This window comes from Heterocephalus glaber, unplaced genomic scaffold (assembly GCF_053883595.1).
Source record: "Heterocephalus glaber isolate CG9 unplaced genomic scaffold, H.glaber_assembly_v1.0 deba00001523, whole genome shotgun sequence".
NCBI lineage: Eukaryota > Metazoa > Chordata > Mammalia > Rodentia > Bathyergidae > Heterocephalus > Heterocephalus glaber.
Window position 1 is genome coordinate 636581 of NW_028258327.1, and position 27129 is coordinate 663709.

Consider the following 27129-nt stretch of genomic DNA (forward strand, 5'->3'; position numbering starts at 1 on the left):
CCCGACATTCAGCTTCTTCACTCCTGGCCAAAGCCACAGTTGTTTTGTGCCCACAATTCTCACATGGAATTGAAGTTAGGAGCTTTCTAGAAAAGAAAAGTTGATAAAAGTCCAGAAGTCATGAAATATCCTGCTGCCGGCATGAATATGTCCTGCATATTCAGAATGTGTTTTTTTGCTGCCTTAGAGTAATTAAGCTATGGTACATGATAGTGGCCACTAAGAGTGAAAGGGAAACTTTCAAGTTTCTCCTTATCAAAAGGAATGTTTCAAATACCCTGTGTGCTCATGAATATCAATGCTCAATGCTCCTGAAAAATTCTGGTTCTTCTGTGAATCTTTCTTTTCATTATTAAATGCCTACTATCAACCTGGTATTATGCTTTCCTTTTGATCTGTTAAATTATGCTTTTTTTCAATACCTACAACAAAGCAGGGAACCTCCTAAATAAAAGAGGAGGTGTCCTTTCATTGACTTCTGATGTTTTCAAAACAAAAATAATGGCGGAAATAATGACCCTCATCTATTATTGATCTTATCACCCAAACAGTTGGTCACAAGTACGTCATTGCTCAGATGAGGTTGGGTGGGGTGGTCCAGCATCTCTTAGCTCTGTGAAGGATGCCAAGTCCTTGAGGTTGTGCCAGATCTCAACAGCTCTCTTCTCCACTTGGAAATGGAGACCTGGTGGCAATCTTGGGTCATCTGTGCCAGTGCATGCCATGTCAAACAAGGCCAGCTGCAGGGTCCTTCATCAATCGTCTTATATTTGCAAATCCTGTTAAATGTTTCTCCTTTATGACTGAATGTTGGCTGAATAAATAGCCAATCAAATGACAGGAAGAATAGAAAAGGCATGAGGGCCAAGCTTCTAAATTGGGGCTGCTCAGCGTTCTCACGGGTGGCTGGCCTAACTTGGGGCATTTCCATTGTACTCCAACAGAAGAATCCAACAGTCAAACAGAATCCAAACCACATATTCATTTTCTATTGGTTCATATATATAATGGAATATTATTTGCCCATAGAAAAGAATGAAATTCTGTCACTTGCAGGACCATGGATGGAACTAAAGGTTATTATAGAAATAAGCCAGGCACATAATGACAAATATTGTACATTCTACTTCATATGTGCAAGCTAAAAAAAAGAAAAGTTAATCTCAGAAATAGAGAGTCAAGTAGCTGCAACAAGAGGCTTCATTCTCATTTTTCTCTTTCGCAGCTCTACCAAGAGCCACAGATTCAAACAGAAGTCCCACCCGTCTGACTTGCAGGTGGCCTCCTGTGACAAAGAGGAAGGACACGACGAGGACAAAGGCCATTATCTCATTATCAATGGAGGAGATTCTCTTCACCATGGTCTCTGACCCTTGTGTCATGGAGATTCCGTGAGTGCCAACTCATCATCAACTACAGTCTCCAGGAAGCCCCTGGTCCCTCAATTACCTCATGACTATTACAGCATAGAGAATGTGGAACTGTCTTCTAGAAATCCTACGAAGGCACATCTAAATTATTGTTGGCAGGGGGCTTTGTCATAATCTACTTTTGGTTTTGCCTGAATTAATTCAAATTAGATTGCTTTCTTTAAAAAATTAAAGAATTAGGCTGTATTTGAAGGTAAGAAAGGAAGAGAAACCACTGATTTTCAGTAACCCATTACCAATTCCAGGACTCAGAATATTAGTTTGGTTTTCCTATAAAGGGCTTATTGCACCAACAAGGCCCTTCTTTTCCTTAGGCATCTTTGTGACTATGCAACCAGATCATAAATCTGTCACTTAGAAAGACTGGAACAGGAATGAGGCCTGCTTCTACCCCAATCTTTCTTTGAGAAGATTCAGAGCAAGCTCAGGCTTCCACTAAGAACAGAGTTAAAAATGGGGATTACACCTCGTGCTCCTAGAAGCCCCTCCTAAGGGTCCTTCTCCAAGTGCAAGTGCTGCAAGGGTGGCAATGTGCACACAGCGTTGTTACGATTCTTCCTTTGCTTTGAGAACAGTTGCTTCATGTCAACTGTATTAAAAAGACAAAACCTCCCAACTTCAGCACTTGTCCCTTCCACGTGGGGCCAGATGTAAAGCAAATGTAGTTCTAGCTTGTCTCCAACATTCTTTGTTGTTGTTGTTGTCATTTGGTTTGGGGTTTTGGGGGGTTTTTTTTATTAAATTCTTTTATTGGTACATGGTAGGTATATTGTCTACGGCCATACCACCCTGAACACGCCCGATCTCCTCTCCAGCGTACTTTGCCTCATTGGCCCTTGTAGTCCATATCCTGCACTAGGGCTGGGGATTTAGCTCAATGGTTCCAGTGCCTGCCTTGCAAGCACAAGGTCCCGAGTTCGATCCCCAGTACCAAAAAAAAAAAAAACCTCAACCATATCCTGCACTAGAGGGAGGCTCCCTCTTCACCCCAACAGAACCAGGCAGCTCCAGCTCCTCAGCCTGCTATTGGTCTTCAACCCATCACAGGACAACACCCAAAATGTGTGTTCTGGCCATTTCCTTATCTCCCTTCTTACCATCCAAACTCACCTGTGCCCTTGGTTAGCTGGAAGGAGCCACCTGTTTGGAGACCCATGGGAATGAGACCCTTGTGCTGTGCTCATGTTAAGTACAACTCCTTACCCCAGAACATATTCTGATTGAGGAATTCCAGACACCTTTGGAGAGAATTTGTTGTATATGGAACCTTCTCTGTATCTCTCATCAGCCATGTCTTTTCTGGGCTGAATAGTCCCCCAACTCAGACATATCCTGGCTGAGAAACCCATGGAGATTTGGGAAAGATCTAAAACCTAAAACTTAGAACCACAAAGACTTACATTGGACTACTAGACCTGCCTTTTCCTATTTCCCCTAAGCAAATTCCCCCTCAGTTTCCTCACTGGGTAAGGAAGTAACTGGATGCAGTGTATAAAATTCTAAAGAGGAATAAGTAAGTTTTTACCACATACAGTTTTGAGGAATGAGGCAGTTTTAATCCAAGTAACTAATAGACAAGTCCTAGAATTCAGCAGATAAACGATACAAATGCTGGCTACTCACTGTATTTTCTTGGAGGGGAAAATTGAGGCCAGCGACTAATGTGATTGACAAGATCAGAATTGGTAATCAAAGTTTCTGGTCTCAATTGTCTCTTCAGGAATTCTCCAGCACCTCCCTATTTGCCTCAAACTGCTGAATGGCAAAGTGTGGGAAGGTTTTCATGTGGTAGAGAAGATCCACACACCTGCAAAAGCAGGACCAAGAAGAAAGTGGACTTTGCAGCCCTTGAAAGGCCCAAGTGATGGCTAAGAAGTCTAGAGGCACAAGAAAGACCAATGTGCATGGAGGCCCAGTGTGAGGCAGCTCACTCCTGCAAAGTCTGCAGCACACTGGGGTTCAGGCAGGAAGTGGATGCCATTGTATCACTTTCCTTTCCTTGCTACAATATTCTAGAATCATACTTTATATTGTATCCTTGCTGTAGATAACTTCATCATGTAAACTTTATACGATCAGCTTATCATGTGCAAAGTAGGAGTCAAAATTAATGTTTGTAACACATTGTCTTGGCAGAGAAGCCTTAGAATAATACCAATAGCAATAGCAGTCCCCAGTTACACAGTGCTTCCTATGTGTCCAATGCTGTTCTGAGCACCTGATATACAGGTCACCCACTTCCTTTCTGACACAAAGCCCTAGTCTCTAGGGAGACCCGACAGCAGGCTGTGGGCTGGGGCTGCCTTGTTCTGTTGGGGTGAAGATGGGGCCTCTCCCTAGTACAGGGTGTGGATTACAAGGGCTAATTGGGTAAAGAATGTTGGAGACAAGCTTGAACTATGTGGAAGTACTGAACTTAGGAGGTTTTTCTCTCTTTAATACAGTTGGCATGAAGCAAACTGGGCATCACAGTTTGGATGGATTTTCTCTTTCTAGAATGGCTTTCTGTGAGTTACAAAAATTATTTCTCTTGCTAATATGAGAAGTCCCACTGCTCCACCACCAGGGCACAGAGAGACCCTCTAGCAAATACGCTCATGCTGTCCAGGGGACGACAGTGTCCTGTGACTTCTAGTGGCCACTAAGATGTCATGAAACCACGTAACCATCCTCCTGGCTCACTCAGAGTCCATTTCTGACATCAGGCCAGGCTGACCAACATATGCAACACTTCTCTTTGTGCAAAGAAACTTCAGATCACTGCTGCCCTGAGAATTGAGAATCTGATGCACATTGGCCTCCCAGCACAGAGCCTGCAGGCCGGGGTTGAAGGGCTGGAGGACTACAGGGTGTATTAGGGACACGGCAACAAAGGATCACAGTGGATTGGGTGGGGCTTAAACAACAGAATGTGCTGTCTCACCATTCTGGAAACTGGAAGATCCAGATGGCAGCAGGATTGAAGTTTTCTGAGGGCTCCAAGGGAAGGTTCTGCCCCAGGCCTCTCTCTCCTTGGCTTGTAGATGGTCATCTTCTCCTGCATTGCATGCCCTCTTCCTCTTATGCATCCTTGTGCCCTAATGTCTCCCTTGATAAGGACACCAGTCACTCTGGATTGGAGGTTACCCTAATGACTTCACTTAAACTTGATTATCCCTACAAAGATGCTGTCTACCAGTAAGGCCCTAATGTGAGGTACTAGAGACTAGGACTCCAACATACAATGGGTGAGGGACAATTCAACCTATGATCAAGGGGTTGGTATCGCTATAGGAGAGCTGACAGTGGGAGCTGGCCAGGCTAAAGTTCAGGCAGAACAAACAGGTAATATAAAATGAACCTGAGAAGCTAGCTGGAAACCAAATCCTCCAGCACTTTAAATGATATCCATTGAGCATCTATATGTCTATATGTATTATAGGTCATCAGCACAGGGCTAAGGGAATTCAGAGATGAGTAAGGCATGGTCACCATCCTTAGGGAGCTTCTAGGCTAGCTAATTCAGGCTTGTGAGATGGGGAGCTGATGGAGACAGAACACAGAGAAGAAGAGCCCCACACCCAGAGCTGCCTGGTGTTGACCAGGAGAGACTGGGCGAGGACACCCCAAGGTCCCAAAGCAACACATTGGGCCACAGAGAGGAAGAACAGCCATGGAGGCCATGCCTTCCTCAGTATTATTTGTCTATACTCCACTTTATGGAACACTGTGCGATATTACCAGAACACCAGCTCTGCAGAGCTCTTCATAAGAGGTGGCATGAAGAGAAAACAAGTCAGATCCTGCTCCATTGAGGTTTTGGTCTGGCAGGAGAAAACGGACATGTGCATGAAAGGAGCAGACATGGGGTCTAAGAGAAAAATCATACAGAGTGATAGATGAGCTCAGAGAATGACAGTGTGCTCATTTCCTGGGGCTTCAGTGACAAATGACCACAGACAGCTCTAAAGGCTGGAAATCCAAAACTAAGGAATGAGCAAAGTTGGTTCCCCCTGAAGGCTTTGAGGGAGAGTCTGTTTCAGGCACCTTTCTTTCCATCTGAGCTGGGCAGGGCATTCCAGTAGAAGGTTAAGAAGGGTAAAAGTCCAGAGACACAAAATATCTATCCACACAATGAAGACAGCAGCTGTGTTGGAGGAGGGCTGAGCAGGATTCTGAGTCTGACCTCCATCATGGCTCCATCCATCATGACCTGCATCATAGCCTCCATCATGACCAGTGACGGCCAACCTTTTGGAGATCAAGTGCCAAACTGCAACCTAAATCCATTTATTTATCACAAATGCCAACACTGCAATTAAACCTGAATACTGAGGTTTTAGTTTAGAAAAAACAACTCTACATTAACATCTTCTGTCTTAAAAGAAAAACACAATCACGCACTTGCCATAGGTTCATCACCACTGATTATGACCATGGTATTGCCATTACCCAGCACTGAGTTAAGCACCACAACAGAAATGGTGAACCAAGAATTCCTTATGCCTCCATTCCTGCAAAGAAATTCCAACCTGCGCTAAATGAGTTGTTTTGTCCAAATTCCCTGAAAACAGTAACACTCAGGCAAAAATATTCAAATAGATGAGCAGGATCCAGGCATAAAGCATCTCCCTAAACCTCAACTTAGTGCTTTTAGAGTGGAAAGGCATTCTTTCTACTAGGAAAATAAACCCTGCCTATTTAGGAGACTACAACAATTAACTGAGAGTTAATGAAAGGGTGGGCAATAATCCTTAGCTCAGTTTTATGGTGAAGAACAATTAAAATAAAGTGTGTAGGATCTTTAATAGAGAGCCCGACCTACAGGAAGGCATCAGAAATGGTAGGAAGTGAAAAACAGAAAGGTTTGGGAAAATCTTGGGAAATGACAAGTGAGAACTTTACATTCAATCTCTTCACTAGAAAGATTTAGAAATACTAGTCTCAAACAAAGTACCAGAAGTGGTACAAGAATGGAACGGCACAGTGTGACCTCTCATGAAAAGACTTAGAAATTTCTATTTCATCCTATTGCTAATGTAAGATATCCATCAGCTGCTCCTATATCCATCAGCTAATGAAAATTTATACCACAAAAATCAGCAAGGATGTATTTTGTGCCAGATTAAAGCCGAGGCCCAAGAATTACTTGATGCATTTGGCCAATGTCAGTAACAGATGCATTGCATGTCACTTTTTCGGCTCTTTTCAGAGTAGTTCAAGATATGTGGATTATAGAATTACTTAAAATGCACTCTTTTGCCACTGACAGATGGGGTTGGCACAATCTTTAGAAAATTTTGTTTGCAAAATGAGCCATCTGTCCTGGATGGCAAGATAATCCTTTTAGCTAGTCATTTGGTGGCTACTCATTTTGTCACCCACTTGTGCTCTTACTGTCAAAATTTGTTAATTTCTTTTTCAAAACCCACACTGAGTCAGACTGAGTTAACCCTGTTGTGGGCATTTCCATCTCTCAATGCTTAGCTTCTTAGCAACAGCCAGATATGGGACTTTTTGGCAAATGCTCTTGGTCCATCTTTGAAATGAGACATTCATTACAGATGAATTTAAAGTGAAATTCCTGTAAAGGCATTTTTTTTAATGATATATTTTGGTTTTTCTTTCACTTGCCCATAACTTTCTGGAAAATTCTATTTTGGCTGAATTTTCTCATAAGTGTTTTCAGTATAGTTTGCTTTGGTTTTTATTAATGGAAAGTTCAGGGTAAAAAAATTCCATCAATAGCTTTTGAGTTATGAGAATATTTTTCAAAATATACTTTTTCCAAGTAAAAGAAACTTCTGGCCTTACTATTTTTTTAATCAAAACCTTTGTATTGAGGGCTATAGTGGACCCTGTGCACACCATTGCCTTCACACTGGAATCTCTTGAGAGGTTTTTAAAAATACTAATAGAAGAGTTTTAAAAATAAATACTGAAGAAATTTAAGACATAAATACTCAAAAAAATTGATCTGGATCAATACCAGGCCCTGGATCATTAAAAGCTTTCCGGGTCATTCCAGTGTTCAAGCATCACACAGGCACCTAATACCCAAACCCATAAAGGATGCAAAGGTTTGGAGATTGTAGGAGGGAAAATTAATTCCTAATGGGATTGTTTGGTTTTTTTAGGAGAGAAATTATCACACTTGTTATCTGAAATACATGACTCTGAGAAAGACATGAAGGAAATTTAATTCCCAGGTTGTCATATACCCCACACAACCAGTCCAGTGTCACTAACCCTAACCCTAGCAATCATGGTGCCTCCCTTCCTGCTCCTTCTGAAGAGGTTGGGTCTTCACTAGAGTTGAAGAACCCAACTCCAGAAAAAGTACTTCTCTTTGTGCTTGTGGCTGCCAAACAACAGCAGCCATTTTCCGTGTTGTATGGGCACTTTCCCATTATGTACTATTTTCTTGAAGTTCTTCCTCTGGTCACACTGAAAAGTTGCCTTCCAAGATAGACCACAGAGAAAACCAGATTCATCACCACATAGGAAATACATTGTCCCATCCCAGCTGGACAGGGCTCTGGTGCCACAGAGTCCCAGAACAGGAAGGGGAATCAACCCCTCCTTCCTCTTGCCTCTGAGCGAACACCTGAATGAGCTCATTTGGTGACATTTCATCACTGTGAGGTGCAGAGTGACACCCAGGTGTGCCTATGCCCACACATGGCCATTGCAGGAACTCATTTCCTCATCAAGCCCCTGCTGAATGCCCACTGTATGCCTGGAACTGGGGAGGAGGGACATCAGTTTTAATGAGAGGCAGCCCCTGGCCTCCTAGAGAGATAGACAAAGCAAACCACTGCCCACAACAATCCCAGGGCTTCCTTCCCAGCTCTGTTTATTGATCAGAGTGCCAGAAATTCAAGGGGAAGTTTTTTGGTCACCATAAAAGTTTAACCTGTCGACTGTAAAATAATTCCATAGTTTCATACCAAATCAAATAGCATCACAGAGTAGCTTCAATATGGACAGGTGTTGGTGGCAAACTTGCAATAAATATGGGAAAAACTAAACCAGTTTTATCCTTCAATTTACGTATGTCTATGAATTAGGAAGAGACCATTGTCCTTCTGCTCAGGAACAGGACATACAGACCAGTGAGGGAAATTTGGCCAGGCTCTGCAGGGTTTGTTTGGGGTTATTTTGGTACCGGGGATCAAACTCTGGTCCTTGTGCTTGTGAGGCAGGCAGCAGAACCACTGAGCTAAATCCCCAGCCCTCTGCAGTGTTTGAAGACTTCTCACTCCTTGAAAATCTCACTCGGGCCAAACTGCACCTTCATTGCCACAGAAAAGACTCAGTCTTCTGTGTGATAGAGTGTCCCCCCTTTTGGGGGGGGGAAGGTGGTTTCCCTATTGAAAAAAAACAGTACTGGAAATATTTATATACTTCACTCATTTAACTTTGAGCTTTGAGTAAAATGTATACATCTTGATATCCGGAACCACTACTGGAAGAAGCTCTTTGACTTTTCCCTCTGTAATGCTTTTCAGCTCTTCACAACTAAAACAAAATAAACAAAAATGTGTGGGGAGGTGAATTACCTTCAGGACTGAAAACTGCAGGAAATTGTCCCATTTGAGCCTTTTTTTTTTTTTGAGTAGAGGTAGTGTGCATTGAACCTAGGGCCTTTGCACTGAGCTACATCGCAGCCCTTTTATTTGAGTGTATATTTATTTATATTTTGAGACAGAGTCTTGTCAAGTTGCTAAATTCCCCAGGCTGGGCTCAAACTTACAATCTTCCTGCCTCAGCCTCCCAGACTGCTGAGGTTGGAGACATGCCCAGTTCCACCTGAGACTCTCGTGGGAACATACATGGGCAGCACTCCCTCCATCTCCTCATGTTTACTTCTGCTTGTGAGAATCACAAACTACAGGATTTGATGTTTTCACCAGGCCATTTTTGTTGACAACTCAAATTTTAGGAAGATGACATCAACATTGTCTCGGTGTTTGTTCCTGGGTAGGCTTCTCATATTTCCTTTTTAAAACCCAGTTCTCTCTCCCAGCACTAGGAGGAGGGTTTCACTGCCTGCTGTGATGGCTCCTGTCCCTCTTGGGTAGTGCAGAGTCCCCTCTGACTGGCCTCTGAGGCCACCACACTGGAAGCTGAGCAAAACCCAAAGGTGAAATCACATGAGAAAAGATGCTTCAGGCCCAAGTTCTAAGTAGCCTGTAAAACATTATTTGTTGAGTTGGGGAATTATTACATGTTGATGGATTCCTGCAAACATCCTTAACTCCTACCTTCAGATTTTCTAGTTATCTGCAGAATTCCCCTTCAGTTAAGAAGTGGGGTTTTTTGTTTCTTATGTCCATCTGATAACCTGGCTTTTATTTGAAATGCTTCCTATTATAAAAAACAGGAACTAACATGACTTTTATTTAAGGAAGTAAAACTCCTCTCTGCCTATCACATTAAAGAGAGTTTAAAAAATGAGAAGGAAGAAAAAGACCACCAAAACACTGTAATTTCCCCTTTAACAATTATTTCTGAATAGGAACTTGAGCAATCTACTCAAGACAGTGGGGGTTTTGTCCTAGTTGATTTGCTCAGGAATGCACGGCCTGATTCCCCTTTGAACAGAACCAGGCTGGGCCAGCACTTTGAGTAGAGGCTTTGAGTTTATGCTGCCACCCTGCGCCCTCCAGACTTTCAGCTCTCTTTCTGGCCTCTGCCTTTAGAGATTCAGCCTGACGGGTACTGCTTTAAAACCACCTGCTTTTCTCTTCCTTTTATCTGTTAAAACATAAGGTGGCCCAAAGGGTGGAGACTGATAATAACTCCCTGTCAGAGAAATAAGTGCAGGCCATGTCTGCTTATGTATGTATGTGTACATGCCTATGTACCATGAGCTCAGTTGCATCCTCCTCAAAATTCATGTGTTGAAGCCTTAATTCCCAGTTCTTCAGAATATGACTGTATTTGCAGGCAGTGTCTTTAAAGAAGTGATTAAGTTAAATTGAGGCCTTTAGAGTGGGCTCTAATCCAGTCGGGCTGTTGCCTTTATAAGAGGAAATGTGGACACAGAGACACACTAGGAATGTATGCACACAGTGCAGACACAGTGAGAAGGCAGCCACTGCAAGCCAAGGAAAGAGGTCTTGGAAGAAACCAAACTTGCCAACAGTTTGATCACTTCTAGACTCCACTTTGTAGTATTTTGCAGTCCTTACAAACTGTGTTTGTGTGTGTGTGCTTGTAATATAAGAAACTGATAAAAGAAAAAAAAACGAAGTGGGTTGTCAAGAGGTAAAGTCTCCTCAATGAATCAGCTCTAAGTGGTGAATCCCATGGTACTGGTGTCCTGTGGAAGCCCCTTTTCTACACTGTGGACTGAAGAGTCCCACCCTCCCAATCCATTCTCAGTGGTGTCATAGGCCCTCCAGGTGACAGTCTGCCTTGCATGAAGCTGCTTCATTTTAGAGATCCCCATAGTAATGCCAGCTCCCCTCCTTCACACTAAAGAACCACTGAACATTTCAGAAGCTGAATTCACATCACTAAGATTGAGATGTGCATGATGACAACAACCACCAACTTGGAAAACTGAAATTACTGGATAGGGACACTACATGTGCTCCTTCAGTTTGGGATCTATGTTGTTCCATCTCCTTTAAGACTCAATAAAATACCTTGCACATTGTGGGGACTCAAACACAAATATTTACTGACTGAGCACAAATAATATCAAAACTAAATTTCCAGAAGTATCCCAGTTCAACTCTGTGAGCACCCCAAAGAAAGTTATTCTTTTCTGAAATTTGTAAAAGTCCTACTCAAAGTTTTAAATACTCCACCCTTCCATTTTACATTCTGAAATCACTTTATATGTAATTTGATTAGTTTTTAGGATCCCCTATGATTGGACTTTATTTCCTATCTCATCTATTTGAAAATTTGTTATCTTGAAAAATGAAAAATGTATCCTTAAAAATGCATCAGGTGCACTATATGATAAATACTATGCATCAATGGCTCACCGAAGTGCTTTAAAATAAAGCTGGATGGCTTGCACTCAGCCAGATGAGATCAGTACCTTTTCACACTGACGTTCCCAATGCTCTGCAATGCTACTGTCGTGGCACATGCATTAACCTCATGTTGGTGATTTCCAGAAGTCACTTATTTGTCAGGTATCTATGGCTGAATAATAACCACTCAAAATCTCAATCTGTAAAAACAACATCAGTTTCTGCTTTGCCCTGATTCTATGGGTTGGCTGGACAAATCTGCTGGTTTCACGTAGGCTCAGATGGCAGTGCTCAGCAGACCTGCCGAGGAAGAAAGGCCAAGATAGCCTTACACAGAGGACTGAAGGCTGGATCATCCTGTCTGTCCTGCACGTGGCTGCTCACCCCCCAGGAGTCTAGACTGGCTTTCTCACATGGCCATCTTAGGATTGCATCTGACAGACAGTAAAAATAGAAGCTGTGTACCCATTGGAGGCCTGGGCTCCAGAACTGCACAAGATCCCTTTTGATACACTCAAATCATAAGACTAGCCAGCATCAACGACTGGGGAAGTGGATTCTGTCTTGACAGGAGAAGCTGCAAAGAATGTTGGCCACATTCAGTCAACCACAAGATTGCAACAGAGTCACTCGCTCCAGCGTTCTCACCTTATGGGGAAAAAGCGGTGTGAGTCAGGGAAGTTGTGCTCCTGAGATGGCACTCTTCAGAGGAAGGAAACCGAAAGTCAGCCTCCTACCCAGGCAGAGCATGTACTTGCTGCTTCCAAGCTTGCCTAGTGCCTGTGGTTGCAGTGGGAAAGGATCCAGGTACGAAACTGACAGATCGGTTTAAACAGAAACTCATCAAGTCACTGGTACTCAACTTGGCTGCATGTTGGAATTCTTTGGAGAGTTGTTTTTTTTTTAATGCTGATGTCAATGACTGGGGATATAGCTCAGTGGTAGAGCATTTGCCTGGGAGGCATGAGGCTCTGGGTTCAATGTCCAGCACCACAAAAAATAAAATAAAATAAATTGCTGATGTCTGGATCCTGTCTCTAGAAATTCTCATTTCATTGATATAAGATGAAACCTGGGTGTGGGAGATTTTTTACTAGTGCATATTAATTTTACAAAATATTGGGTTTCATTGTGGCACTTTTATATGTGCATATAACATATTTTAGTCATATCTAGTATGGAGATTTTTTTAATTTTTTAAATTTTTATTAGTACATTTTTGCAGTTCATAATGACCACATTCATCATGAAGATAGATAATGCCTTAATTCTTTTTTATCCCCTCCCCTTCCCCTCCTTATTCCTCCCTCCACCTCTTGGTCCTCTTCCCATTTGTAAAAAATGTATCTCCTTGGGCCAGGGATTTAGCTCAGTGGTTCCACCGCCTGTCTCACAAGCACAAGGTCCCCAGTTCAACCCCCGGTACCAAAAAAAACAAAACAAAACAAACAAAAAAGATGTATCTCCTTGTTTCCTATTATCTTTTATCTATCTTTTGCTTTTTAAATTATTTATGCTTTGTATTTTTTATATAAGAGAAACCATGAGATAATAAAGCTGTGTGTCTGATTTATTTCACTTGACACTATGGTCTCAAGGCATCTTCCTAAAAATTATTCAAGTTTATCCTTCTTTATTGCAGAATAGTATTGCATTGTATATAAATATATTTTCTTTGTCTATTTATCTGTTGATGGACATATAAGCCACCTCCAAGATTTAGCTATTATGAATTGTGCTGCTATAAACATGGTTATGCATGTATGTATCACTATAATATGATGTCTTTAACCCTTTTGGGAAGATATATAGAAGCAGAATATCTGGGTCAAATGGAATTTCTGGTTTTAATTTTTTTGAGGAATCTCCATACTGATTTCCATAGTTTATATTCCAACCAAAAATGTGTAAGTGTTCATTTTTTCCCCACAACCTCGCCATCATTTCTTGGTTTTTTTTGGGGGGGGGGTTGGTACAGGGCATCAAACTCGGGTCCTTGTGCTTGCGAAGCAGGCAGCAAACCCTCACCATCATTTCTTGTTTTTTGAGTTCCCAGTGGCAGCCATTCTTTCTAGAGCAAGATGGAATCTCAGTGTTGTTTTAATTTGCATTTCTCTAATGGCCAAAGATACTGGACATTTTTGAAAGTATTTATTGGCCATTTGTACTTCTTCTGAGAAGTGTCAATACTTTTCAGTTGCTCATTTTTTGTTTGGGTCTTTTATTTTGGGGGTCTAATTTTTTTCAGTTCTTTATATATTCTAAATATTACTTCTCTGAGATGTAGCTGGCAAGTTTTCCCCATTCTGTAGGCTGTCTCTTCACTCTGTTGTTGTTTCTTTTGCTGTGCAAACTTTTAACTTGATATAATCTCATTTGTTGATTCTTTTTTTTTTTTTTTTGTACTAGGGATCACACTCAGGACCTTGTGCTTGCTAGGCAGGTGGTGGAACCACTACCATTTGTTGATTCTTCATGTTATTTCTTATGCACTTGAGTCTCTGTTCAGAAAATCCTTGCTTATGTCCATGACTTCAAGAGTTTTACCGATTTTATCTTCCAGCAGGTTAAGTCTTTCTGTTTTAATACTTAGATCTTTAATCCATTTTGATTTTAATTTAGTACAAGGTGAAAGATATGGGTCTATATTCAATCAGTTGCATGTGCATAGCCAGCTTTCCTAGTGCCATTTTTTAAAGAGGCTGTCTTTCCTCCAGTGTATGTTTCTTTGGCCCCTTTATCAAACAAAGATCAGGTGAATGTGTTTGAGGTTGTTTCTGCATCCTCTGTTCTGTTCCGTTGATATACAAGTCTGTGTTGGTGACAGTACCATGCTGTTTATATCATGACAGCTGTGAAGTATAATTTGAAATCTAGGGCTATGATCCCTCCTGCTTTACTCTTGTTTCCCAGCATGCTTTTGCTATTCTAGGTCTCTTCTTGTTCCATATGAATTTTAGAATTTTTTTTCTAGTTCTAGGAGAAATGCTGTTGGTATTTTGATTGGAATTGCATTAAATCTATATATCAGTTTTGGTAGTATGGCCAATTTGACAATATTGGTTCTGCCTTCCAGGAACAGGGGATATCTTTTCATTTTTCTGATGTCCTCTTCAATCTCCTTTTTCAGAGTACGTTATGGCTTGTAGCTAGATGCCCCCCCACAAAGGCCTCATGTGCTCATAGGTGGGGCTTTTCAGAACTGGCTGGTTTTATGATGTGTGATACTAGGATTAAGGGTGTGTAAAGGAAGCTAACAACAGGAAAATAACATGACAGAGATAAGACAATACATATCAGTTATAACCATCAGTGTTAATGGTCTCAATTCACCAGTCAAAAGAAACAGACTAGCAGAATGGATCAAGAAACAAGAACTAAGAAACAATATGCTGCATACAAGAAGCACATTTAATTCAAAAACAAATTCATAGACTGAAAGTCAAGGGATGGAAAACAATATTCTATGAGACAGGAACCCGGAAAAAAGAGGAAGTAGCCATTCTATTTGGAGACAGAGTAGATTTCAAGCCAAGAGTGATTGAGAGAGACAAAGAAGGTCACTACATCCTTGTAAAGGGAGCAACCAAAGAGGAAAAGATAATAATCATAAATATATATGCACCAAATAGCAGTGTACCCAAATATATAAAACAAATATTAATGGACATGAAAAATCAAACACTAATATAATTGTAATGGGGGACCTCAGTACCCCACTGTCACAAAGAGACAGATCAACTAGACAAAAAAGTCAACAATGAAATATTAGAGCTGAACCAAACTTTTGAACAAACAGACTTAGTAGATGTCTACAGTGTTCCACCCCACAACATCAGAATACACATTCTTCTCAGCTGCACACTGAACATTCTCCAAAGTAGACCACATACTAGGTCCTAGAACATGCTTAAGTAAATGCAAAGGAATTGAAATTATCCCATGCATATTATCAGACCATAGGGCAATGAAATTGGAAATCAATGGCAAAAGAAACCACAAGAACTTCATAAATGCATGGAAATTAAATAACACCCTCTTGAACAACCAATGGGTCACAGATGAAATTAAAGAAGAAATCAGACAGTTTCTACAGTTACATGATAATCACAATACAACATACCAGAACTTATGGGATGCAATGAAAGCAGTCCTATGAGGGAAATTTATAGCAGTGAATGTTGATATCAGGAAAACAGAGCAGCCTCAAATAAACAACCTAATGTTGAACCTCTAGCTTCTAGAAAAAGAAAACAAGTCAAGCCCAAAGCTCATACAAGGGAGGAAATTATAATAATCAGAGCAGAAATTAATGCAATGGAGACTAAAAAACAATATAAAGAATCAATGAATCAAAGGGTTGGTTCTTTGAAAGATTAAATACAATTGATAAACCCTTACCCAACTTTATCAAAAAAAGGAACGACTCAAATCCGTGCAATTAGAAATAAAAAGGGTAAAATCACAACAGACTCTGCAGAAACTCAGATCATCAATACCTACTTTGAGAACCTGTAAGATGGAAAATACGGAAGAAATGGACAAATGCTGAGATACATATGAATTACCAAAACTAAATCAAGAAGATATAAAAATTCTAAATAAACCAATATCAGCCAATGAAATTGAAGGTGTAGTTAAAAACCTATCAACAAAGAGAATCCCAGGCCCTGATGGATTTATTGCTGAATTTTACAAGAAATTTAGAGAAGACCTAATACCACTACTTCTCAAACTCTTTAATGAAATTGAAAGGGAAGCAGTACTCCCAAATTTATTCCTAGGAGTAAGCATTACCCTGATTCCAAAACCAGAGAAGGAGCCAACCAAAAAGGAGAATTACAGGGCAGTCTCCTTAATGAACATAGACGCAAAAATCCTCAATAAGATACTGGCAAACAGAATGCAGCAAATCATCAAGAAGGTTATGCACCATGACCAAGTTGGATTCATCCCAGGAATACAGGGATGGTTCAACATTCACAAGTCAATAAATGTAATATACTATATTAATAGAGCCAAGGACAAAAAGTATATGATCCTCTCAATAGATGCAGAAAAAGCATTTGACAAGGTCCAACTCCCATTCATGATTTTTTTAAAACCTACAGAAAATTGTTATAGATGCTCTATATCTCAATCTGATAAAAGCCATCTACAACCAACCAACAACCAACATCATACTAAATGGAAAAAAACTAAAATCTTTCACTCTACAATCAGGAACAAGATAAGGATGGTCACTGTCGTCACTTTTGCTCAATATAGTTCTGGAAAAACTAGCCAGAGCAATTAGACAAGAGAAAGAAATAAAAGGAATAAGGAGAGGAAAGAAAGAAGTTAAATTATCATTATTGGTGGAGGACATGATACTCCATATAGAGGACCCAAAAACTCCACCAAAAGACTTCTAGATTTGATAACCAAATTCAGTGTCATAGCAGAATACAAAATCAACACTCAAAAATCAATACCCTTCCTGTACACGAATAACAAACTCACTGAGAGAGAAATGAGAGAAACAATCCTTTTCACAATAGCATCCCAAAAAATGAAATGCCTAAGAATCAATCTAAAGAAAGAAGTAAAAGACCTCTACATTGAAAACTACAGTACTCTGAAAAAGGAGATTGAAGAGAATATCAGAAAATGGAAAGATGTCCCTTGCTCTTGGGTATAAACCAATATAGTGAAAATGGACATACTTCAAAAACTGTTATACAGATTTAATGCAATCCCAATCAAAAGTCCAACAGCATGTCTCACAGAATTAGAGAAAAGTATCCTAAAATTCATTTGGAACCAGAAAAGATCTAGAATAGCAAAGGCAATTCTGGGCAACAAAGGCAAGGCAAGGAGTATCACAATCCTTGACTTTAAATTATACTACAAAACTACTATGATAAAAAAACAGCATGGCACTGGCAAAAGAACAGACCTGAACATCAATGGAACAGACTAGAAGATGCAGAAACAACTCCAGACATACTCAGCCACATAATCTTTGATGAAGGAGCCAAACAACTTCACTGGAAGAAAGATAACCTCTTTAATAAATGGTGCTGGAAGAACTGGCTTTCCACATGCCAAAGATTAAAACTAGACCCATATCTTTCACCATGCACTAACATAAAATCGAAATGGATCAAAAATCCATTAAAATGGAAACACTAAATCTTCTGGGAGTGAGAATAGGTACAACAAATAGAATAGGAGTAGGCAAAGACTTCATGAACAAAACCCAGACCACATGGGAAATATGACAAAGAATCAATAACTGGGACCCCATCTTATTAAAAAGGTTTTGCACAGCAAAACAAACCACCCACAGAGTGAAGAGACAACCCACAGTGTGAGAAAAAAATATTTTACCAGCTATTCATCAGATAAAGGATTATTACCTAGAATATATAAAGAAGTCAAAAAAATCAGACCTCCTAAATTTAAAAACTCAATCCAAAAATGGGCATCTGAAATGAAAAGACACTTCCCAGATGAAGAATTAGAAATGGCAAACAAATATGGAAACATGTTCAACATCACTGGTAATTCATGAAATGCAAATTAAAACAACACTGAGATTCCATCTCACTCCAGAAAGAATGGCTGCTATCAAGACATCAACCAATAACAAATGCTGGTGGGGCTGCAGAGAAAAGGGAACTTTTCTCCAATATTGGTGGAAGTGTAAACTGGTGCAGCCACTATGAAAATCAGTGTGGCGATTCCTCAAAAAACTAAAACTAGAGGTTGCATCTGACCCAGCTATTTTCTTTCTTGGTATCTTTCCAAAAGACTGAAAAGCATCATACCACAGTGATATGTGCAAATCCATGTTTATAGCACCACAGTTTGTAATAGCTAAACCTTGGAAACAGCTTAAATGCCTATCAACTGATGAGTAGATAAAGATGTGGTTTTTATATGCAATGGAGTACTACTTTGCTGTAAAGGATGAACTTCAGACATTTATAGCTAAATGGATGGACATTGAGACCATACTCTTAAATGAAATAAATCAGACATACATAACTAAATAGATGCACATTGAGGCGATACTCTTAAGTGAAATAAATAGGACACACATGTGTAAATACCAAATAGTTTCTCTGGTGTGAGAAACCAAAAGTGGAAATAAGGACTAAAATGTATAATAGATAATGGGAAATGAGAAGAAAATGTTCAAATAGAAAGGGAAAAAAGGGAGGAGGGAGAGAGAAAGGAAGGAAGGGACATGAAAATAGAAGGGAAAATGAAAACAAAGCTTTTGTACATAGAGAGGGGAGGGGCCTTGAGGGGAGTGGGGAATGGGATAAAATTAAATTAAATTTTTAAAAAAGATTAAGAGTGTGTGTCCCTGGTACCAAAAAAAACAAAAAACAAAAAAAGAGTGCATGGTCCACTGATTGGTTTAGCATTGTTCTGGGTGTGGATAATGAGAAGGCCCACCCTGGGGGGTGGGTAGCACCAAACAATAGGTTTATAGCCTGGATGGAATATAAAAGAAGAGAGGGAACTCAGGCTGCTGTTGCTTGCTGCTTCCTGCCTGCCACACCATGGACAGTTTCTCCTCTGCCATGCCCCTCTGCCATGCTGCCCCGCCCTGGAATCAGACAACTGTGGATTGAAACCCCTACAAAATGTAAGCTGAAATAAACCTTTCCTACTTTAACTTGTGGGTGTTGGGTATTGTGTCTCAGCTCCAAAAAAATTAACCAAGACAGAGTACTATATTTTATATTATAGAGGTCTTCCACTTCCTTTGTTAGGTTAATTTCTAAATACTTAACTTTTCTTGAACCTATGGCAAATAATATTGTTTTCCTAATTTCTTTCATGGTAGGTTCATTATTGGTGTCCAAGAATGCTATTGATTTTTTGTGGGGGGTTTTTAATCCTGCAACCTTGATGAACTGTTTATTAGTTCTAGAAGTCTTTCTTTTTTGGTACCAGGGATTGAACTCAGGACCTTGCACTTGCAAGGCAGGTGGCAGAACCACTTAGCTAAATCCCCAGCCCTTCTAGGAGTCTTTTGGTGAAATTTTTTGGCTCTTCTATGTAAAGAATCATGATGTCTATGAATAAAACTAGTTTAACTTTTTCCTTTCCTATACATATCCCTTTTATTTTTTCTCTTGCCTAATTATTCTGGCTAAAGTTTTGAGTGCTATATTGAATAGTAATGGTGACCGTGGACATCTTTGTCTTGCTCTTGAAGTATGAGAGATTTTTTTAAAAGCTTTCCAAGGTATTCTAATGCAAAGCAAAGTGTGAGAAGGAATGGTATTTAAACTTTATACTGCCTTTTCTCATTTGTTTTTTGTTTGTTTGCTTGTTTGTTTGTTTTTATGGTACCGGGGATTGAACTCAGGACCTTTCACCTGCCAGGCAGGCGCAGCACCACTGAACTAAATCCCCAGCCCGTCATTTGTTAAAAGAGATTTAACTAACATTTTACCATAACCACCCGGTCATTTGTGTATTTGTGTATGGTCAACATGTGTAGTGACAGGATAATGTCACACGCGCACACACACCGCGTTCTTGTAGATGACCATAAATAAGGCTTGCCTTCAAGTGTTTGAGGATCTTCCGAGGGGTCATTTGTGGACAGCTGAGTTCTTTTAATGAGGAGTAGACACCTGTGGTCACATAAGAGACTCTCAGACTCAGAACAAGCCAGTATCATTTGTGGTCCACTTGGTTTCCTTAACTCTGGGCCACTGGAAGTGAGTCACCAATAGGGGAATACCACATTTATTCAAAAGAATTAGATAAAATTAGCAAAAACCATTTTGTTAGATTGGGGCTCCAATATAGTGAGCTAAACAGTAAATGCCTTATCTCAGTTAAGCTACATAGCAAAAGATCTAGGAATTATTCTTCATATTAATGTTTGAACAGTTTTTTTGGATTGGTCTCCATTGAACACAACAATCACAAGAAGAAACCTGTCCAAATATCTGATGAAAGCAGAAGTAGATCTTCCAACAGGGAGCCTGTTATTTTGCTCATTCTTCAAGCATTGTGAACTAGAAACAGAGTTTCTAGTGGTTTGTCTCCTGGTGTCAGAATGAAGTTCTCCATTTTGAGGCCCTGTAGTCTAATTTCAGAACAAGACAAAAGTATGAAAACCAGCAAAGGATTGAGGAATAACCAAGTGATCTTTAAAATGCCATTAAGTAAACTACACAATGCCAGGAACGGTAGTAAAACATGTCTGCTTTACTTACTCTTGTGATGCCCAGCAGTCATGTTTCAAGTGTGGCTCTCAGACTAGCACATCAGCATCTCTGGGAGATGACAGAAATGCACATTCTCAGGCCTACCCCAGCCCTGCTGGGTGATGAGCTGGAAGGAGGGGTAGCCTCTGATCTGTGCTTGAGCGAGACCCCCAGGTGGCTGCCATCTGTGCTCAAGCTTGAGCACCCTGCACTACAGATGTGAAAATGGCTGCTATCAGAGATTGACTGAAGATCTCACACAAGACACATGTCAGAAATGGTATTTGAGGTTAGTTTTCCAATCAACATTGGTAAAGTTTAGGAAAGATGTAAGAGTTTACAAAAATATGTCTCATGATTTCTAGTGTTTCATATACTATCTTATGATCCAAAGGCAGGTGGAAAACTCTCTTCATTCTTCTATCTATAGGAAGAGTCCAGGAGTAGTGGACTGCAAAGAACACCACAGGGTCCTAGTTCCTGCTAGTGCCAGGGGATCTGTAGAGGAGAGGGCTGAGCAGTTCTGTATACAAATGACAAACATTTTCCCATGGCTGGTGTCTGTTTGCTGTCTCTCTCTCTCTCTCTCTCTCTCTCTCTCTCTCTCTCTCTCTCTGTCTCTCTGAGTTTGTCCTCACTCATTGCTTTTCTCTGTAGGAGGTTGTGTCAGGCTTACCTTGCCCTCTCTCCAAATCCTTTCACATAGACAATGATCCTAGATTTCTGTGACCCCCTCAGGATGCATCCTAGAGTCTAAATCAGAATCAGTCTGGATTAGCATATCAGAAAAAATAACATTGCAAAGAAAAGAGGGCCCTCAGCAGCCCCAGATGCTTAGGCTAAGGACCTGCTGAGTCTAGTAGCTGACTAGAGCTGCACTATAAAGGAACCATGAGAAGATAAATCCACCCAATTCGCACAGTTCTCTGGGCATGAGAAGCCCATTCTCCCAGGCTGGAGCTTGACATCAGGTTGGAGATCCCGTGCCTTCTTCTTGGACAGGAGCTGTGTGGCTGCTGCCCACACCACCCCAACCCTGGGAACTCAGAGCTGCCCTTGGGGGCCACTGCTAAGCATTTCTCAGGAGACACAGCATGCGAGAGAGGGACCACACACATTCAAAATAACACTTTTTAAGAATTTAAACAGGGAAGTAAAAACTCTCATTTTTTCCATGTGAAAAATGAAGGAAGTGCTAAGTAAAAAAAGAATCAAATTAAATTATAGCAAATATGTCTTTAAATGACGTGAGACTAAACATTTTTCCACAGTTTCTATTTTCGTTCAGATCTTTCAAATGCTACATATGAATTCTGTAGGCTAATAAAGAACTTCTATTTTCATAGTTTTCTCTTTTTTTCTTTAAAAGAATTTTCCAAATTATATTCTAGGATGTCCAGAGTTGCTACTATACACTTTTGATACTGGATTTTCTTTGTGCAATTTTTCAAACCAAAGTATCCTCAGAAAGAAGAGATTTCATGGTTCTTAGGATGATATATGCAACTAGCTGAGCTTTGCTTGTGACACCATAGCAGTTTGTTATTCTCTGAAATACAGATTCTAATCACCTAATCTCAAAATGTTTTATTTTAAATTCTTCATCTTGATCTCAGTTGGTAGGAAAGATAGTTTCAAGAGATCATTTTGTCCCAGCTTTTTTTATTTTTCAAGTCAGCTTTTTTGAAATGCAGTGTGCTTCAAATATTACTTTATGGCAAGGCTATTTTGTAGTCCAACACAAGCATAAATTAATTTGCACAAAGACATGAAGGGCAAATTTAAAATATGTGTACGCACCACCACAGGAATGCTGGCATTTGTGGATATAGTGAATTATTCTGCAAGACACAGTGACATTCTGCATTACTTCAGGGACACTGTGGTCTTAGAAAATCTCAGAGCAATTCAAGTAACACTAGTACAATAAAAGGAGTTAAAGTTTGGCTGTAGAACAGCCCTATTTCTCACTAAAAGTAAAAAACCTAGAAGTCTTGACTTTATTTACTCTGGCCTAGACTGAGTCCCTACCTGCCCTCATCCCTCGGGCCCTCTGTGAGTCTCAGGGTTATGGAGTACTTGAAGTGCCTCATTTGGCTGTATCCCACTTGCCTACATATTTCTAAACATCTCCTGGAGGAGAGGCAAGCAAGGAGTCACCATATTTAAAAAACAACAATAGGACAAGGTACTTGTGGGTTATTGAACCTCAGACCCTTTTTTATAAATGAGAACTGAGGCCCTGTCTGGCTGGAATACCTGTCAGAAAAACCAGGACACAGCTGACTCCCAGACACTTCAGACCTTTATTCTAAATCCTGATTTTCAGAGCATCCTCAGAATCCACACTCCAAAAAAATGGCCCCATGGGACAGTCAGTGTATTTGATACCTTTCTTGTCACAGAGGCATAATACCCAATACCCAAAATTTAAAGGAGGAAAGGTTTAATTTGCTTACAGTCTTAGTCCATCACTGGCTGGCTCTAAGTCAGAGACATCATGGCTGAACAAAGCTGCTTCATACATGGTGGCCAAGAAGCAAAGCAAGATAAAAGTACCAGAGAGAAAGGGGCAAGGGACCAGTCATAGACGCCAAGATCACATCTCTATGACCCATCCAGAAGCACCTGGAAGTGTGCTCCACTAATCCCCAAGGACAGATCCCTAAGCCAGTCAAACTGAAATCCTACCCTAACTGCCACAATCAGGAATCCCAACCTCCCAGGATAAATGGAACTAGAATCCAAGATGGGCACAACAGGAGGGTTCTTCCTCTGTAACTGAAGGTGAGGCTTTCATGGGGAGTGAGAGATGAGAGACAGGCCAGGTGTGGTAGTGCCCTCCAATTTATTAACAGAAATGGCTCTCCACAACACCTGACACTGAGTCTTCTCTCAAACTGACCTCAGGTGAAGCCTCCATACTCATCACAGAACTGGGAAGCCAGGGGTCCAACTTTAAAGCACCGTCATGAACAGAGCCTGCTGGTAGCAAGGACAAGCTGCTCAGGCAGGCTGGCCCCCTCCATATCCAACACTGCAGGGACAGTCACTGCTACATCATGACAAAGAGAAGCCTTTCCCAATGAAGGAAAAATAGCTGTTCATAAAAGGTGAAGGTAGCAAATTTCAGCATCAGGAAACAGTGATATTTCAGTGTTCTCATTTCATCACACAATTTTAGTGAGGAAAATAATTATCATGTTACTATGTACAAAATACTCTGCCAGGCACTTGTAAAGATAAAGTTGACAATTGATCCCTTCTCTCTGGGGACTCAGTCTAGTGATGAGGCAAGGAAGGGAGTTTGATGCAATCTGGAAAAGCCTCTTCCTAGAGGAGACAGGACTGGTGCCAGAGTCCAGGAAATAGATGGGATTCTGCAGGGCAGATGTTAGGGTACACAGCATTCCAGGAAGAAGGGCCAGTATGACAAAGTCCTGGAAAACCAGAAGACATTTTTAGAGAATGACAATAGATTATGTGGCTAAAATATATAACAAATGGACTAGGGGAAGGAAGTATAGAGAAAAGACTGAATTCCCCCTCTTAAAAAAAAATCATAATGTGAACTTTCTAGATCAATACAGAAATCTTTGAGGAAACTGAACTCTTTAGGAAAATAAGCATCAATGCAAAAAACTAACACAAATATAGTAAAGGAGTGCAGAGCTCTGAGTTATTGGGGGGGGGTCCTCAGAAAGAAAAAGAGAGTGTGTTCTCAAAGCAGGAAACTGTGAGGACCCCAGACAGACCACCCTTAACACAAAGATAGGAGCAAAAAGCAGCTTTTAAGGCCGGCAGCTCAGCTAGTGACTCCTGTCAGTCTCGAGAGCCCCTAATAAAAGTTTGAGCTTCTTTATATACCACTTTTTACATCTACAAAGCTTAATTCCATTGGAATTTCCCTGGAAATATAGCAAGCAGGATTTACACAAACCAGAGTAGCAGAGCGGGGTAGAGCAAAGAGTTCTGGTAGGACTTTCTTAGTCCTTTATGCTCCTTTGGTGACAGATTACAGAATTTATCATGGATACTTGGTATATTCATACAAAGAGCATAGTTACCTAGTTAACCCATAGATGCCTAATAACATAATTAACCCATCATTGCCCAATTCTATATGGAGGGGTGGTCTCCTCTCTCATTCTCAGAGTGAAAAGACTGTGGCTCAAGTTGGCACTTCCCAAGGCCAGTTAGGTACACAATATTGGATAAATGATTCTCCAACTCCTGTTCACACAGGCAAGACTGAAGTGGCCACTAAGCCTGGATGTAGGACAAGGAGCAAAAGTACTTCCAGGTACAAAAAAACACACCACAGTATAGAAACAGACTGCCCTTACTGACTTGCCACAGTGAAAGCAAAGGCCAATTCTTAGGAGAAAAGTTGATTGTGAGCAGAAGCCAAGGATGAAAATCCTAGCATCAGAAATATGTTTACAGGTGTGAATCTCACTGAGATTTCCTTCAACCCTACCTACGAAAGCCACTGAAGTTCTGTTCCATGTTCTGGAGACTCTTGTCATCCAAGATGAAGCAAACTTGCCATTAAAAGGAATTTATGGCAGACAAAAATCTCTTCTCTATGGAAAAGGAAAAACTGAGCATTTGTCTTTTTAAAAAAAATGTACATAACTACTTCCAAATTTCACAGTGTATTTACAAATTGTTTGGCTGTTGCTTAGAAAACTATAATTTAAATGACTGTGAGATCTTCAGAAACAAGGGAATAGAACCTGTCCCCCACAATTACATTTCCATGTGGGAATTCCTAATGGCTGGAGAAAGTCTCCTGACACCTCTTCCAGCAGCAGCTATCAGTGGGGACTCCCCATCAGTCATGAAATGGACCTATCAATTAGATTTGGACTATCAAACCAAGTATTGGCACCTTGCTCTGTGTTCTCCTATCAACAGTCTGGTATGTAAGAAAAGCCAAACAAATTTCTACTTTTAAAAATATTAGGGCCCTAACTTATTCCTTCTTATTACCATAGTTACTATTAATTTTTTATCCTAGATAACTCAGTACTTCCCTTGGTTACTATAGAGTATGGAAGGTCCATAGAAGAAGGCTTAGTTACTTTTCTCATTGCTGAGACAAAATACCTGACACCCACAAATAGGAAAGGTTTATTTTAGCTCACAGTTTGTAGAGGTTTCAATCCATAGTCAGCTTGCATCAAGGCAGAGTGGCATGGCAGAGGGGCATCACAGAGGAAAAACAGTTCATGGTGTGGCAGGCAGAAGGCTAGCAGAGCTAGCAGCAAGCAGCATCAGCAAGCCTGGCTTCGCTCTCTTCCTTTATATTCCATCCAGGCCTATTGATTGGTGCCACCCACACCCAGGTTGGGGTTTCCATTATCTACACCCAGAACTGTACTAATTCCAATCAGTGGACTAATTTAGTACCACACACCCTTAATCCCAGTATCACATGCCCTAGATGCAGCCAAGCAGGTAAAGCCATACATATGACCACATGAGAATTTGGGGAGACATCTAGGTAAAATCCATGACAGAGAAAATTATAGAAAAGTGGAAAAAAATCTGTCAATATTACCTTCCACAAGCATTGGTGCTCTATATTTTTTAAAGATAATATGAATTATATTTTATTTATTATTATTCATGAAACTGACTAAAGGAGCTTTTGCATTTTTAGGATCTTTGCCCTAAATCTGACTCTCTCTGCTAGGTAAATGCTCGCCGTAATGATCCACCTGGACTTGTCTGATACAAATTGATAGACAAGGTCTGGACAACTTGTCTCCACTTGCAGAAGCCCCCCTGAAGGTTATCCCTGTGAAGAAGCATACAAAGAACTTGGGATATAGCACCCAGAGATAGACATTCAAGTACAGCTGAGGATGTGCACAGGTTAACTAAGCCAAGGAGCTCCACTTGTCTTACTTAAAAAACAGAGAATGACATACTTCAGACTGACTTGTTAATGACTGTGTTCAGTGAAGAATCTGAAGATACCTAGTCCTTGGCATGGTACATAGGGAGGTATTAAGTAGGTCTCCACCTTCATTGTTAGTCTTGGTATCACAGGATGCAGACCAAATGATAGAGATGTCTAAAAGAACATTCCCTGCTGGGATGATGAAGGCATCTCGTTTCAGTAAGAGAAGTTTTGTTGTTTGGGGAATGACACAATGGTTCAGAAAATGTTGAACCTTAGCATTTTATCTCCCAGAAGAGAATTAGGATTTAAGGTGGAAACTTTTGGAAGGCAGGCCCCCTTTCACATAACCAAGAGGCTTCAGTCTAATGAAGGATTGACTTTTCAAGGAGCAGCAATGAGCTCAGCCCTGGAGGACTTCAAGAACAAGCTGGGTTGGGGCTCAGTGGAAGAGTGTGTACTGAGACCTGAGGTTCAACCTCCAGCCCTGAAAAATTAAAGAACAATCTTAGACAATTCACTGAGGGTGTTGCAGAAGTAAAAACATCCAAACATGAATCTGACATTAAATCACATTCAACCCTGAGACG

The 27129-nt window shown here is 40.6% G+C and overlaps 1 protein-coding gene and 1 pseudogene across 4 annotated transcripts in view; both read right to left on the reverse strand.

Annotated features, from left to right (window-relative positions):
* The window catches only part of LOC147824921 (uncharacterized), a 269562-nt gene that overhangs the window by 98264 nt on the left and 144169 nt on the right, over positions 1–27129 (reverse strand). The window lies entirely within an intron of this gene.
* LOC147824922 (E3 ubiquitin-protein ligase RNF115 pseudogene) overlaps positions 1–27129 on the reverse strand; it is a 93762-nt pseudogene that overhangs the window by 19141 nt on the left and 47492 nt on the right. The window contains exon 1 of the transcript XR_015441482.1: positions 1–27129. This exon is cut by the window's left edge and continues 19141 nt beyond it; it is cut by the window's right edge and continues 47492 nt beyond it. The product of XR_015441482.1 is annotated as an E3 ubiquitin-protein ligase RNF115 pseudogene (transcript).